This window comes from Budorcas taxicolor, chromosome 7, assembly GCF_023091745.1.
Source record: "Budorcas taxicolor isolate Tak-1 chromosome 7, Takin1.1, whole genome shotgun sequence".
Lineage (NCBI taxonomy): Eukaryota > Metazoa > Chordata > Mammalia > Artiodactyla > Bovidae > Budorcas > Budorcas taxicolor.
In genome coordinates, this window is record NC_068916.1 from 3132468 (window position 1) to 3145443 (window position 12976).

The window sequence follows — 12976 nt, forward strand, 5'->3', positions numbered from 1 at the left end:
TTTTTCCCATGTGAATTATCTGTCCTGTTTAAGCTTAGCCACGGGCACTGATGAGGTCAAAAAGGACCAATAGAAGAGATGTGTCTATCTAGTCAGGCTGGAAATTACGTTGACCAGCACAGCCTAAGTACTCAGTATTAAGATGAATAAGGGCACAGGAAAAACAGTACACTGCCCTGTAGTAAAGGACTTGCAGATGGTTTTCTGTCAGTTTGTTACTCATTAATAGTTTGTTTGATGTGCTACATACAGAATGTGTGCCCTGGAGCAGGTGTAAGATGTTAGGTCCCAGTTCTAGGTATTTCTAAGAAACTAAGAAGTAAATACTTTTGCCACCTGATGCAAAGAGCTGACTCATTTGAAAAGACCCTGATGCTGGGAAAGATTGAGGGCAGCAGGAGAAGGGGATGACAGAGGATGAGATGGCCAGATGGCATCACTGACTCAATGGACATGAGTTTGGGTAGGCTCTGGCAGTTGCTGATGGACGGGGAGGGCTGGCCTGCTGCAGCTCATGGGGTCGCAGAGAGTCGGACACAACTGAGTGACTGAACTGAACTGAACTGAAGAAGTAAATAGTGTGGAGCATGGTTTGAAGCCAGTTTTTTTATTATTTTTGGCTACCTTGGGTCTTTGTTACTGCACACGGGCTTCCCTTAGTTGCGGTGAGCTGGGGCTACTCTCTAGTTGCAGTGCATGGACTTCATTGGAGTGGCCTCTCTCGTTGAGCACAGGCTCTAGGTACGTGGGCTACAGATACATGGGCTCACTAGTTGGGGTGCATGGGCACGGCATGTCCAGGAAGATTTCACATGCTGTGTCCATGTGTCACAACTGTTGAGCCCATGTACCTATATGGGACATGTACACAATGGAATATTACTTGGCTATTAAAAATAGTGCATTTAAGTCAGTTCTAATGGGGTGGATGAAACTGGAGCCTATTATACAGAGTGAAGTAAGTCAGAAAGAAAAACACCAGTACAGTATATTAACACATATATATGGAATTTAGAAAGATGGCAGTGATGACCCTGTATGCAGGACAGCAGATGTAAAGAGACACAGATGTAAAGAACAGACTTTTGGACTCTGTGGGAGAAGGCGAGGGTGGGATGATTTGAGAGAATAGCATTGAAACATGTATATTATGATAGGTGAAAACGATCACCAGTCCAGGTTTGATGCATCAGAAAGGGTACTCAGGGCTGGTGCATTGGGAGGACCCACAGGGATGGGATGGGGAGGAAGGCGGGAGGGGGGGTTCAGGATGGGGAACGCATGTAAACCCATGGCAGATTCATGTCAATGTATGGCAAAAACCACCACAATATTGTAAAGTAATTAGCTTCCAATTAAAATTTTAAAATAAAAAAAATTTTTTTATATAACAGAATTCTCTATTCAAACAGGGCACCTGTAAATCCCTACAGGGGATGGTGCAAGGTGGGGGTGTGTAAATTTTTCATCCTTCCTCATTCTAATGAAAAGAAGCATAGACTTTGGTATGGAGTTCAAATCCTGACTTTACTACCAATTTGCCACAGTCCCTCTTGCACAGTTTACATAGCTTCTCAACTTGTTTCTGCATCTGAAAGTATATATAAAACATCTGAAAAGTATAATTTATTGAACATTTGTGTGCCAGGCTCTGTGCAGCATCCTACGTCTTTGAAGTTTTTATCATGATAATTTTTATTATTTGTGATTTCAGGCCTACAGAAAGTTGTAAAAATAGTATAAAGTATTTTCTTGCCCTAATTCTCCAGCTGTAAACATTTTACCTTGTTTCCTTTTCTACATAGTTCAGTTCAGTTCACTTGCTCAGTCGAGTCCAACTTTTTGTGACCCCATTGACTGAAGCATGCCAGGCTTCCCTGTCCATCACCAACTCCCGGAGCTTGCTCAAACTCATGTCCCTCGAGTCAGTGATGCCATCCAACCATCTCATCCTCTATCATCCCCTTCTCCTCCTGCCTTCAATCTTCCCCAGCATCAGGGTCTTTTCCAGTGAGTCAGTTCTTCACATCAGGTGGTGAAAGTATTGGAGCTTCAGCTTCAGCATCAGTCCTTCCAATGAATATTCAGGACTGATCTCCTTTAGGATGGACTAGTTGGATCTCCTTGTAGTCCAAGGGACTCTCAAGAGTCTTCTGCAACACCACAGTTCAAAAGCATCAATTCTTCAGCACTCAGCTTTCTTTATGGTCCAACTCTAATATCCATACATGACTACTGGAAAAACTGTAGCTTTGACTAGATGGACCTTTGTTGGTAAAGTGATGTCTCTGCTTTTTAACATGCTGTTAAGGTTGGTGATAGCTTTTCTTCCAAGGAGCAAGTAAGTGTCTTAATTGCATGGCTGCAGTCACCATCTGCAGTGATTTTGGAGCACAAGAAAATAAAGTCTGTCACTGTATCTATTGTTTTCCCATCTATATATGCTTTTTTAAGAACTATTTGAGAGTATATTTGGGATAAGATGTCCTTTTACACTTAAATACTTCATTGTATATTTTCTAAAAGCAAGAACATTTTCTTATATAGCCACAATATGATTATCAAGATAATGAAATTAACATTAATATCATTGTCTGATCTATATACCTTTTCTAAGTTTTGTAAAATTGTCTTAATAATGACCTTTATAGAAAAGAAAACCCTGGATTGGTCCAGTCAGATTGTTTGTTGTATTCAGTTGTCATGTCTCTTTTAACCTGTTCATGACATTGACATTATTGAAGATTATAATCCAGTTGTTTTGGATTTGAGCTTGTCTGATGTTTATTCCTTCATGATTAGGTTCAGGTTATCTTGTGTTTTTGTCAGAAGTACCTCCCAGGCCCTTACATTTATTAATTTTTCATTTTGAGATAGTTGTAATTTCACATACATTTATAAGAAATAATGCAGAGAGATCCCAAATACCCTTTGCCCATTTACCCCTAGATGTGAAATCTTCCCTAACTATAGTAAATATCACAACCAGGATATTGATGTTGATACAGTCCACTAATAGTCAGAATTTTCCAGGTAAACTTGTGCTGGTATGTGTGTAGCTCTTTGCAATTTCAGGTGACTGCCGTCACAGTCCAGATACAGTCCTGTTATCACAAGGATCTGCCGGGGTCCAGCCCCGGTGATAACTTGGTTTACGTGGAAAGCCAATAAAGTTTCAGACAAGGAGCTTGCACCATCTACGTTAGGCCACTGGCGTCCTCTTGAATAGCGGGGGGTTCCCCACCTTGGGCTCCCCCTCTTGTGGATCTTAGAAGCTGGGGCAAGTAAGTAGACATGGCGAGCTTCCACGCCCCAGATGGGAATTCAGCCTGAAAATAGAGTTAAGAGGAGACACGGGGGAAACCAGTCCAGCAACTTGCCCGGCCTCTATTGTCTAGAAAGGCCTTTTATACCTTTTTGATTGTACATAGATATCAATGGGTAATACAAAATTATGCAGCGTTAGCAGCCCAGACTCTTATCAAAACGAGGCTTTTCTCTCTGCATACAAGTCTTAGGTGATTTACATCATCTTCCGGCCAGAAAGGCCAATTAACATTTTACAGCCTTTTTTCTGAAAAGGGTATGTCAACCAGAAGACTTATTTGTGTTGTTCTTCCCAAAGTCTGGTGCCACTCTCAGAAAGCACTAAATAAAGTTACATTCTTACATAGCAAAGATACAGCAATTTATAACAAGTAAAAGGAGTACAGTGATTTATAACAGAAGAAAAGTAATTAACTCAAAAGTCTAGTGTTGTTAACATCGTAACTACTATATATCTTTTTCCATATCCCATTTACATTGATTAACATCCTCCCAGGTGCCTAAAAGATAAAGAATATGGAGGCCTAGTGGCAATCATTGAGTCAACAGTGAAAACCCATCACCAAAATGATTTTTAGCTCTTTAGAAAAGGCTCTGTATCTTTAAGATGCTTTAAGCTTTGTGCTTCTCACGGTTGGGGGGCTGTAAGCAATTCACAAGCTGTAAGAGGTTCAGGGGAACCTGTTAGGCAAGCTAGAGAGTTATCAGAGGGGGTTTAACTGAAACATCCCTTTCAATGCAGGAGACTAAAGCCCTGGGTTGACTTTTTCCAGAGAATATCAGAAGAGTGGAAAAGCAGGCAGATTCTTATTTTGGGGGTACATGCTCAGGAAATACCAGGGGGAAAACCTGAGGTCTGATTAGCCTTGCCATCAGAGCTCTGCCACATGACCTTGTCATGGGTGGAATTCCTCACGCTGGCTCCAGGCAAGGATCCTTTGTGCAGATTCTTTGATAGTCAGCCATAGCCACCTCCCTCTCTCCTACACTGTGCCTAACCCCTGACTACACTAGTCTGTTTCCCCACTCTATAGTTCTGTCATGTCAAAAATGCTATATAAATGGAATTAGAGTACTTAACTTCTAGAGTTTGGATTTCTTCATCTAACATATTCCCTTGAGATCGTCCCAAATTGTATGCATCAATAATTTATTTCTTTTTATTAGTGACTAGTATTCTGTATCTTGGATGTACCATAACTTGGTAACCAAGTTATTTCCCGTTTTGGCTAGTATAAATAAAGTGACTATGAACATTCGTGGACAGGTTTCTGCATGAGCATGAGTTTTCATTTCCCTGGCATAAATGTTCAGTAGTGTAATTTTTTAGTTATTTTGATAGGTGCATATTTAATGTTGTAAGGAATTGCCATTCTCTTTACCCAAGCAGCTGTACTGTTTTACGTTCCCAGTTCTTCTGCATCCTTGCCAGCATTTGGTGTGGTCACTGTCTTTCATTGCCACCATTCTGATGGGTGTACAGTGACATCTCCTCTGCGATGTTAGTCTGTGTGTCCCCAGTGACTGGTGGTGTCGGCCATCCTTCCCTGCCAGACGCCATCTGCATGTCCTCCGCAGTGAGAGGGTTTGTCTTTTACCCGCTTCTCCTGCTTCATTTCTTACTGTGGAGTTCTGAGTGTTCTTTATACATTCTAAATACAAGTCTTTTGCCACAATTACGGTTTGCAAATATTTTCTCTGATGGTCTTTTGAAGAGCAAAATTTTTAATTTTGGTGAAGCTTAATTTATCAATGTTCCCTTTATGAATTGTGCTTTTTCTGACAAATGTAAAAATTCTTCGCCTAACCCTGGATACCAAAGATTTTCTAATTCTTTTCAAAAAGTTTTATATTTTATATCTGACCCGTTTTAAATTACATTTTATATAAAGTGTGAGGCTTAAATTGAAGTTCCTTTTTATACTTAGGTCTGTCCAATATTGTACCTTTGTCAAAAAACTCAGTTGGTCACATTTGTGTGGGTATATTTCTGGGTTTTCTGCTTGACCCATCCAGTGTCTATGTTCATACCACACTGTTTTCTTACTTAAGCTATATATTATGCCTAACTATTGGGTACAGTGATCCCTCCCCCATTTTATTTTCCTTTTCAGGATTGTTTTATCTGTTCTAGGTCCTAGAGTCTTTTCATACAAATTTTAGATTAAGTTTGTCTCTGTCTCTATCAAAACAAAAAAAAACTTGCTGGGATTTTGATGTGAATGCATTAAACCTATTGATAATTTGAGGAGGATCTGTATATTTATCATGTTAAATCTTTCAGTTCATGAACCTTGTTTTTCCATTTTTTTAAGGTCTTTTTTCCCCTTTTAATAGCATTTTATTCTTTTCAGCATATAGATCCTCTCACATTTTAAGTTTATACCTAAGAATTATGTTTTGTTTGGAATGACTATAAAAACTAATGTAATAGCACATGGACTCTAGATGTGTTTTTACTTTCAGGTTCCACATGTTTATTTTAAGAATATCAAAATATGATTGAATTTTTTATATCAGTTTTGTATTCTGCAACCTTGGTAAACTTACTTATTATAAATTGCTTGGGATTTTCTGTATAGACAATCATGTTATCTGCTGCTACTGCTGCTGCTGCTAAGTCGCTTCAGTCATGTCCGACTCTGTGTGACCCCATAGACAGCAGCCCACCAGGCTCCTCTGTCCCTGGGATTCTCCAGGCAAGAACACTGGAGTGGGTTGCCATTTCCTTCTCCAATGCGTGCATGCTAAGTCACTTCAGTTGTGTCCGACTCTGTACGACCTCATGGACAGCAGCCCACCAGGCTCCTCTGTCCATAGGATTCTCTAGGCAAGAATACTGGAGTGGTTTGCCATTTCTTTCTCCAAATGTTATCTGCAAATAGTGACTATTTAAATTGTTCCTTTCCAACCTCAGTGCTTTATTTCATTTTCTTGCCTTATTGCAATGGCTAGAACTTTCAGAAGTATGCTGAATAACTGTAATGGAAAGAGTGGGCATCCTTGCTTGTGCCCAGTCTTAGAGGGAAGGGTTCAGTCTGTTGTTACGTAAGTTAATATGTGGATAACTGCCATGTTTGTTACCAGGTTGAGGAATTCTCTCCCTCTTTCTAGTGTGCTGAGAATTTTAATCACCAGTGGGTGCTTGACTTTGTCACATGCTTTTTATGCATCAGTTGATGTGATCATATGATTTTTTGTTTTCTTCTTTAGCCTGTGGTGGATTGCATTTGTTGATTTTTGAATGTTGAACAAGCCTTGCATACCTGGAATAAACTGTACTTGGTATAGTCTTAGATACCTGGAATAAATCCCACTAGGTTATGGCATATTATTTTTTGTACATTGCTGGATTTGATTGGCTAGTACTTTGTTAAGGATTTTGGTATCTTAAGTTCATGAGAGATACTGGTTTGTAGTTTTGAGGGAGAAGCTGTAAAAACTTAATTTCTTTAATGGTTAAAAGAATGTTTAGGTTGTGTTTCATCTTTTTGGGGGATTTTGAGAAATTGGCCCATTTTTTATATATTGTCATACTTATGAACGTAAAATTGTTCATAGTATTCTCTGTTCTTTTAATGACTGCAGTGTCTGTACTGATATTTTCTGCTCATTCCTGATTTTAATTATTTGTAGCTTCTCTTTTTATCTTCACTCTTGAGAAATTTCTCTTTTTTAAAAAATTTATTTTAATTGGAGGCTAACTACTTTGCAGTATTGTAGTGGTTTTTGCCATACATTGACATGAATCTCCCATGGGTGTACATGTGTTCCCCATCCTGAGCCCACCTCCCACCTCCCTCCCCATCCCATTCCTCTGGGTCATCCCAGTGCGCCAGCCCCGAATACCCTGTATCATGCATCGAACCTGGATAGGCGATCTGTTTCACATATGATAATATACATGTTTCAATGATATTCTCTCAAATCATCCCACCCTCACCTTCTCAATTTTATTGATTCTTTTTCAAGTTTCCTTGAATTTTAAAAGATAGGAACTTAGATTATTTATTTGAAAACTTTTCTCTTTCTGTTGTAAGCATTTACTGCTGTTTTCTCTCATCACTGTTTTAACTGTGCCCCATATGCTTTGATATCCTCTATATTCATTCAACTTTATGTAATTTTTTTCTTCTGAGACTTCCTCTTTGACCTGTAATACACACTTATTTAGAAGTGTTTTGTTGAGTTTTCACTTGTTTGGAGATTTTGCTGTTGTCTTAGTGTTCAGTTCAGTCGCTCAGTCGTCTCCGACTCTTTGCGACCCCATGAATCACAGCACGCCAGGCCTCCCTGTCCATCACCAACTCCCAGAGTTCACGCAAACTCAACGTCCATCGAGTCAGTGATGCCATCCAGCCATCTCAGCCTCTGTTGTCCCCTTTTCCTCTCGCCCCCAATGCCTCCCAGCATCAGAGTCTTTTCCAGTGAGTCAGCTCTTCACATGAGGTGGCCAAAGTACTGGAGTTTCAGCTTTAGCATCATTCCCTCCAAAGAAATCCCAGGGCTGATCTCCTTCAGGATGGACTGGTTGGATCTCCTTGCAGTCCAAGCGACTCTCAAGAGTCTTCTCCAACACCACAGTTCAAAAGCATCAATTCTTCGGCGCTCAGCTTTCTTCACAGTCCAACTCTCACATCCATACATGACCGCTGGAAAAACCATAGCCTTGACTAGATGGGCCTTTGTTGACAAAATAATGTCTCTGCTTTTGAATATGTTATCTAGGTTGGTCATAACTTTCCTTCCAAGGAGTAAGCATCTTTTAATTTTATGGCTACAGTCACCATCTGCAGTGATTTGGGAGCCCCCAAAAATAGTCTGACACTGTTTCCCCATCTATTTCCCATGAAGTGATGGGACCAGATGCCAAAATCTTCGTTTTCTGAATGTTGAGCTTTAAGCCAACTTTTTCACTCTCCTCTTTCACTTTCATCAAGAGGCTTTTTAGTTCCTCTTCTGCCATAAGGGTGGTGTCGTTGCATATCTGAGGTTATTGATATTTCTCCCAGCAATCTTGATTCCAGCTTGTGCTTCTTCCAGCCCAGTGTTTCTCATGATGTACTCTGCATATAAGTTAATGCACAATCACAATTGCACTCATCTCACACACTAGTAAAGTAATGCTCAAAATTCTCCAAGCCAGGCTTCAGCAGTACTTGAACCGTGAACTTCCAGATGTTCAAGCTGGTTTTAGAAAAGGCAGAGGAACCAGAGATCAAGTTGCCAACATCTGCTGGATCATCGAAAAAGCAAGAGTTCCAGAAAAACATCTACTTCTTCTTTATTGACTGTGCTAAAGCCTTTGACTTTGTGGATCATAATAAACTGTGGAAAATTCTGAAAGAGATGGGAATCCCAGACCACCTGACCTGCCTCTGGAGAAACCTATATGCAGGTCAGGAAGCAACAGTTAGAACTGGACATGGAACAACAGACTGGTTCCAAATAGGAAAAGGAGTATGTCAAGGCTGTCTTTAGTGTTACTGATTTCTAATTAGATTTCATTATAATCAGAGAAATACTCTGTATGATTTCAGTTTCTTTTAGATTTGTTGAGGTTTGTTTTATGGTCTCAGATCTAGTCTGTTTGGGTGAATGTCTGATGGGTGCTTGGGGAAAAAGTGTATACTCTGCTATTGGGTAGAATTTTTTGTAGATGTCGATTAGATCAATGCACTCAGCTTGCTTTTAAGAGGTCAGGGAGGGGGAAGTTCACTTTCCCAGTGGACCCTGCTGAAACCATTGCGGGAAGAGGGGTGCAGTTTTTCCATTGGTGTTTTGCTAGAGTAAGATGTATGTAGCCCACTCTTCCTGGTACTTGAGCTTGGGGAAGGAGGCTCTTTTTTTGGACTAGGGTAGGGGTGGGGATCTGTTCCTGTTGGCAGTACCAGATTGGAGGCTTCTGCTGCATCTTGTGTGAGACATATGAGGCCAGGAAACTCACTACCCAGCATTCAAGTCTTAAGGCCCCTAGGCAGCTCACCTCCTCTACCTTTCAGAGACTTACTATGCTGGTTTGTTGTGTTTTGTCTAGGGCTTTTTAGGTGTAGAGGGGTGCACCTGGGAAGAATAGGGCCTCTCCGTTGTAGGAGAACTGAGAGTTCCTATAATATCTCACATGATTTTTGACTTGGATATAGGTGATTTGAAGTGATAAAGGGATATTAGATGAAAGGGTTAACTGATCTAAAACTATGACACTTTCATAGAAAGATTATTGGATATGCATGTATAGAATTAAGTTTACAGCCTTAAAATAGAACGCACCAGTTTGCTGAGATTTTTGACGGAATGAATGCCTGCTAAGTCACTTTAGTCATGTCTGTCTGCGACCCCATGGACTGTAGCCCAGCAGGGTGCTCTGTCCATGGAATTCTCCAGGCAGTAATACTGGAGTGGGTTGCCACTCCCCCCTCCAGGGGATCTTCCCGACCCAGCAAAGTCTCTTATGTCTCCTGCATTGGCAGGCAGGTTCTTTATCACTAGCGCCACCTGAGAAGCCCTTTTGAGAAAGAGAATAGCCATAAAATCGAGTTCTGATGAAATGGAGGGATACACAGTCAGATCAGCAATAACAAGTTGACAGCATTTATCTTCAAAGCACCTGGCAAGAAATTCTATCCAATGATATTTGAAGAAAACAGAAGTCAGCTGAAGTTCTTCAGCTTCTTTGAATGGCAGAAGCATAGCATTGAAGTGTTCTTTTACCCACCGTCTTTAACCAGTGATATTGCCTTCTTTTTTAAATTGAAAATTTTAACCAATATAATATATGGATATGAGTTTTAAGAATAAATGGTACTGCAGAGTTTGGTTCCTTGCCTAGTCTTTTCTCCTTCTAATTCTTGTTTCCCAGCAACAAGTCATCTCTTTCAACTCTTTTTCTCTCTTCCTTCTGTTACTAACTTAACTAACTAGCATGCTGTACTCCTTTTTAAAATAAATTTAAAGGTGTCTTTTAAATGTATTGTTGCCATTATGGGAAACTAAAAGTAAAATGCTCAAGAGTAGTTCTAAAAGGGTGTTCTCTGCAAGCAAGCCCTATAACGTTGGTTTGAAGGTAGTGCTTCTCAAGGACTTTTGAAAAAAGCAGATTGTTTACCCCAGGAGTCTGCTCTTTAGTAGTACTTTAGTTAGCACCCAGCATGGGCCCTGTGTGTAATGAAGGACTCAGCATAGTCACCATCTGGTGTAGACCGCAAACGGAAACTGGCTTTGTGGCTGACTGCACACAGACTTCCTAAGCATTCTTTCCCAGACTCGACTATAGCAGGGTCTGGTATTCTGACCTTTGTTCCTCCTTCCGTTTTTTCCTAAGGTTGAGAAGCAAATTTGATGACATTTCATTTGGCTTGAAAAGCTTAGCTTGTCAAAATTTAACACAAGCAAAGGCGGCAGCACCTCAACTGGTTGAAACCTTTCACTATTTTAAAAGAGAAACCAGAACTGTTCCCAAAGAAAAAAAGTAAGCTTAATGAGAGACTCATTTTCTCCCAGAAACTGTCATCGTGAAGCAGTTCTTTCTATAGAATATGCTATCTTTTAAAAAGAAGTAGTTAGAGTGTTAAGTGAAAAATGAACGTTACCTTGATTTCGAATGGATTACTCTCCTCAGTATCAGATAAGTATGATGACGCCTCGTGCATGGCAAGTTCTGTACATTGTTTTCAGTGTGTTATTGTTATTATCTAAATATTATTGATTTGGAGAGAACAGGGAAAGCAGATAAAACCAGTATATAAGCTTGTAATTAAAAAAAGAATTATGCTACCACAGAGAGCCATATGTTGTAAATAACTTTCTAAGCACAGTGCAGTGTACACAGTTGATTCCGTTTTACATGTGAAATAAGAATCTAATGCTTTGGCTTTTTAGATCACTTTCAGATACCTGTGGTTGCTCTTCCTGAAAATTTGTTAGAATACATCTAGATACAAACAGATCAGATGATGGCTAATGGTAAACTTAAATGTCACCTTATAACAAGACAGTGATAGTTACTTCATATAAGAGGCTAGATATGTGGTATGTTTTATTGAATGGGTACTTAAACTTTTTCACAATTACATAGTTAATATTGTACCCTAAATCTCAAAGTGGTCGAGTTTGACAAACCAGAACAATAAAACTTTTATTTAACTACCGAGGAATAAGGTAGATATTAGCAAAAAATTCCATAACCTAGGACTACTGAGTTTAGAAGACCTTCTTATGAAACTCCTGGTGAAAATACATATGGTTTCCAAGGTACTTAAAACTCATTAAAGCTACTCACCAAAATGTGTATACCGTATTCTTAGACTTCCTACATATCTCAAGGCTACTGAAGGTGAAACATGCTTCTGTTGCCCATTTTTATCTTGGAAGTTAGCTAATTGGAAAATGGACTTGTGTGGGACAGTATGGATGCGTACTGAATATTCTTCAGAGGAAGACTAGTACTTTGTGTACATAATCTTTGAAAATGGTGGGTTTGAAAAGTCTTTTCCATCTAGACTGGAGGGGGAGAAGTTGCATACTGTCAAGGTTTTTCCCATAGGAATAGATTATGTAGTCAAAAGAGACAGATTTCTTCATTATTGGATGGTAGATTGAATTTCATTATGTTTTTTAGGGACTAACAATTCCAGAACTGGAAAAAGGAAAATAGATCTTTTACTGAGAATGTATTATTTTACCACTTTTTAAGTACATTGCAAGTTACTTCTTTTTCATGTCCTGCTATTCTGATCAATTTACATTGATAAATATCACTTTCCATATTCAGAAGCTATATACCTTCTAAATGTTATATCTAAGCTTAAGACTTTGTTTTCCTAGCACAGAATATTCTCTTGAGATCAGAGTGTTTCTGAGACATTCAGTTCTACATCCTTGGCATTTACCATAGGGCCTGGCATGTCACAGTATCTCAGTAAATGCTTAAATGAATTAAAGAATAAGAGTGCATTCTATTGGGAAGTCAGACAGGTATAATCAAAATACTGTGTAGTTTAAGAGTTATTCTTTTGGGGCAGAGTGATATTACTAGAGTGATATCACAGAGAAGGTAGTGACATTTGAGCTGAATTTTAAAGGATAAGACTTCATCAGACAGAAACTGGGCAGAAAGGCAAAGGGATTGTTTTCACAGAGCTGTGGGGAGCTGAAAGGAGAGACAGCAGAGTTGAATCACATCAGAAAAAGGGAGGAGACCTGAGACTGAACCTATCCTGGATGAGCACATTGACTGTGGAAGATGAAGAGCTTGACTCTCGTGCTGAAAGATTCAGACTTTACTCTAGAAGCAGTAGGAGTCATCAGAAGGATTTTGTTTTTTGTTTTCTGTTAAGGACAGGCTTGGGGGAAAGAGTTCCTAAAGAGGAAAATATTGAAGAGCAAAGGAAAATAATATTAATAAAACAAGGTTATGTACAGAGCTGGGAGAAGGATTAGGCCACAGACAGGTGGTTACCTTGGAAAAGCACTGGGGATACCCTTTTTCAGAAAAAAAGGGAAAAGGTAATAGTGATGAGAGAATGAATGAAAGAAGGTGCCTTCAGTTACTTCAATCAGGGAAAAATTATATTCACAGCACCTAGATTCCATCAATGTCTAAAAGAAGAAAATCCAACTATCTGCTAATGCAGACCTAATTCTGAATCTG

General features: G+C 39.5%; 1 protein-coding gene across 1 annotated transcript in view; it reads left to right on the forward strand.

Annotated features, from left to right (window-relative positions):
- Positions 1 to 12976, forward strand: part of RNF130 (ring finger protein 130) — a 139903-nt gene that overhangs the window by 65188 nt on the left and 61739 nt on the right. The window lies entirely within an intron of this gene.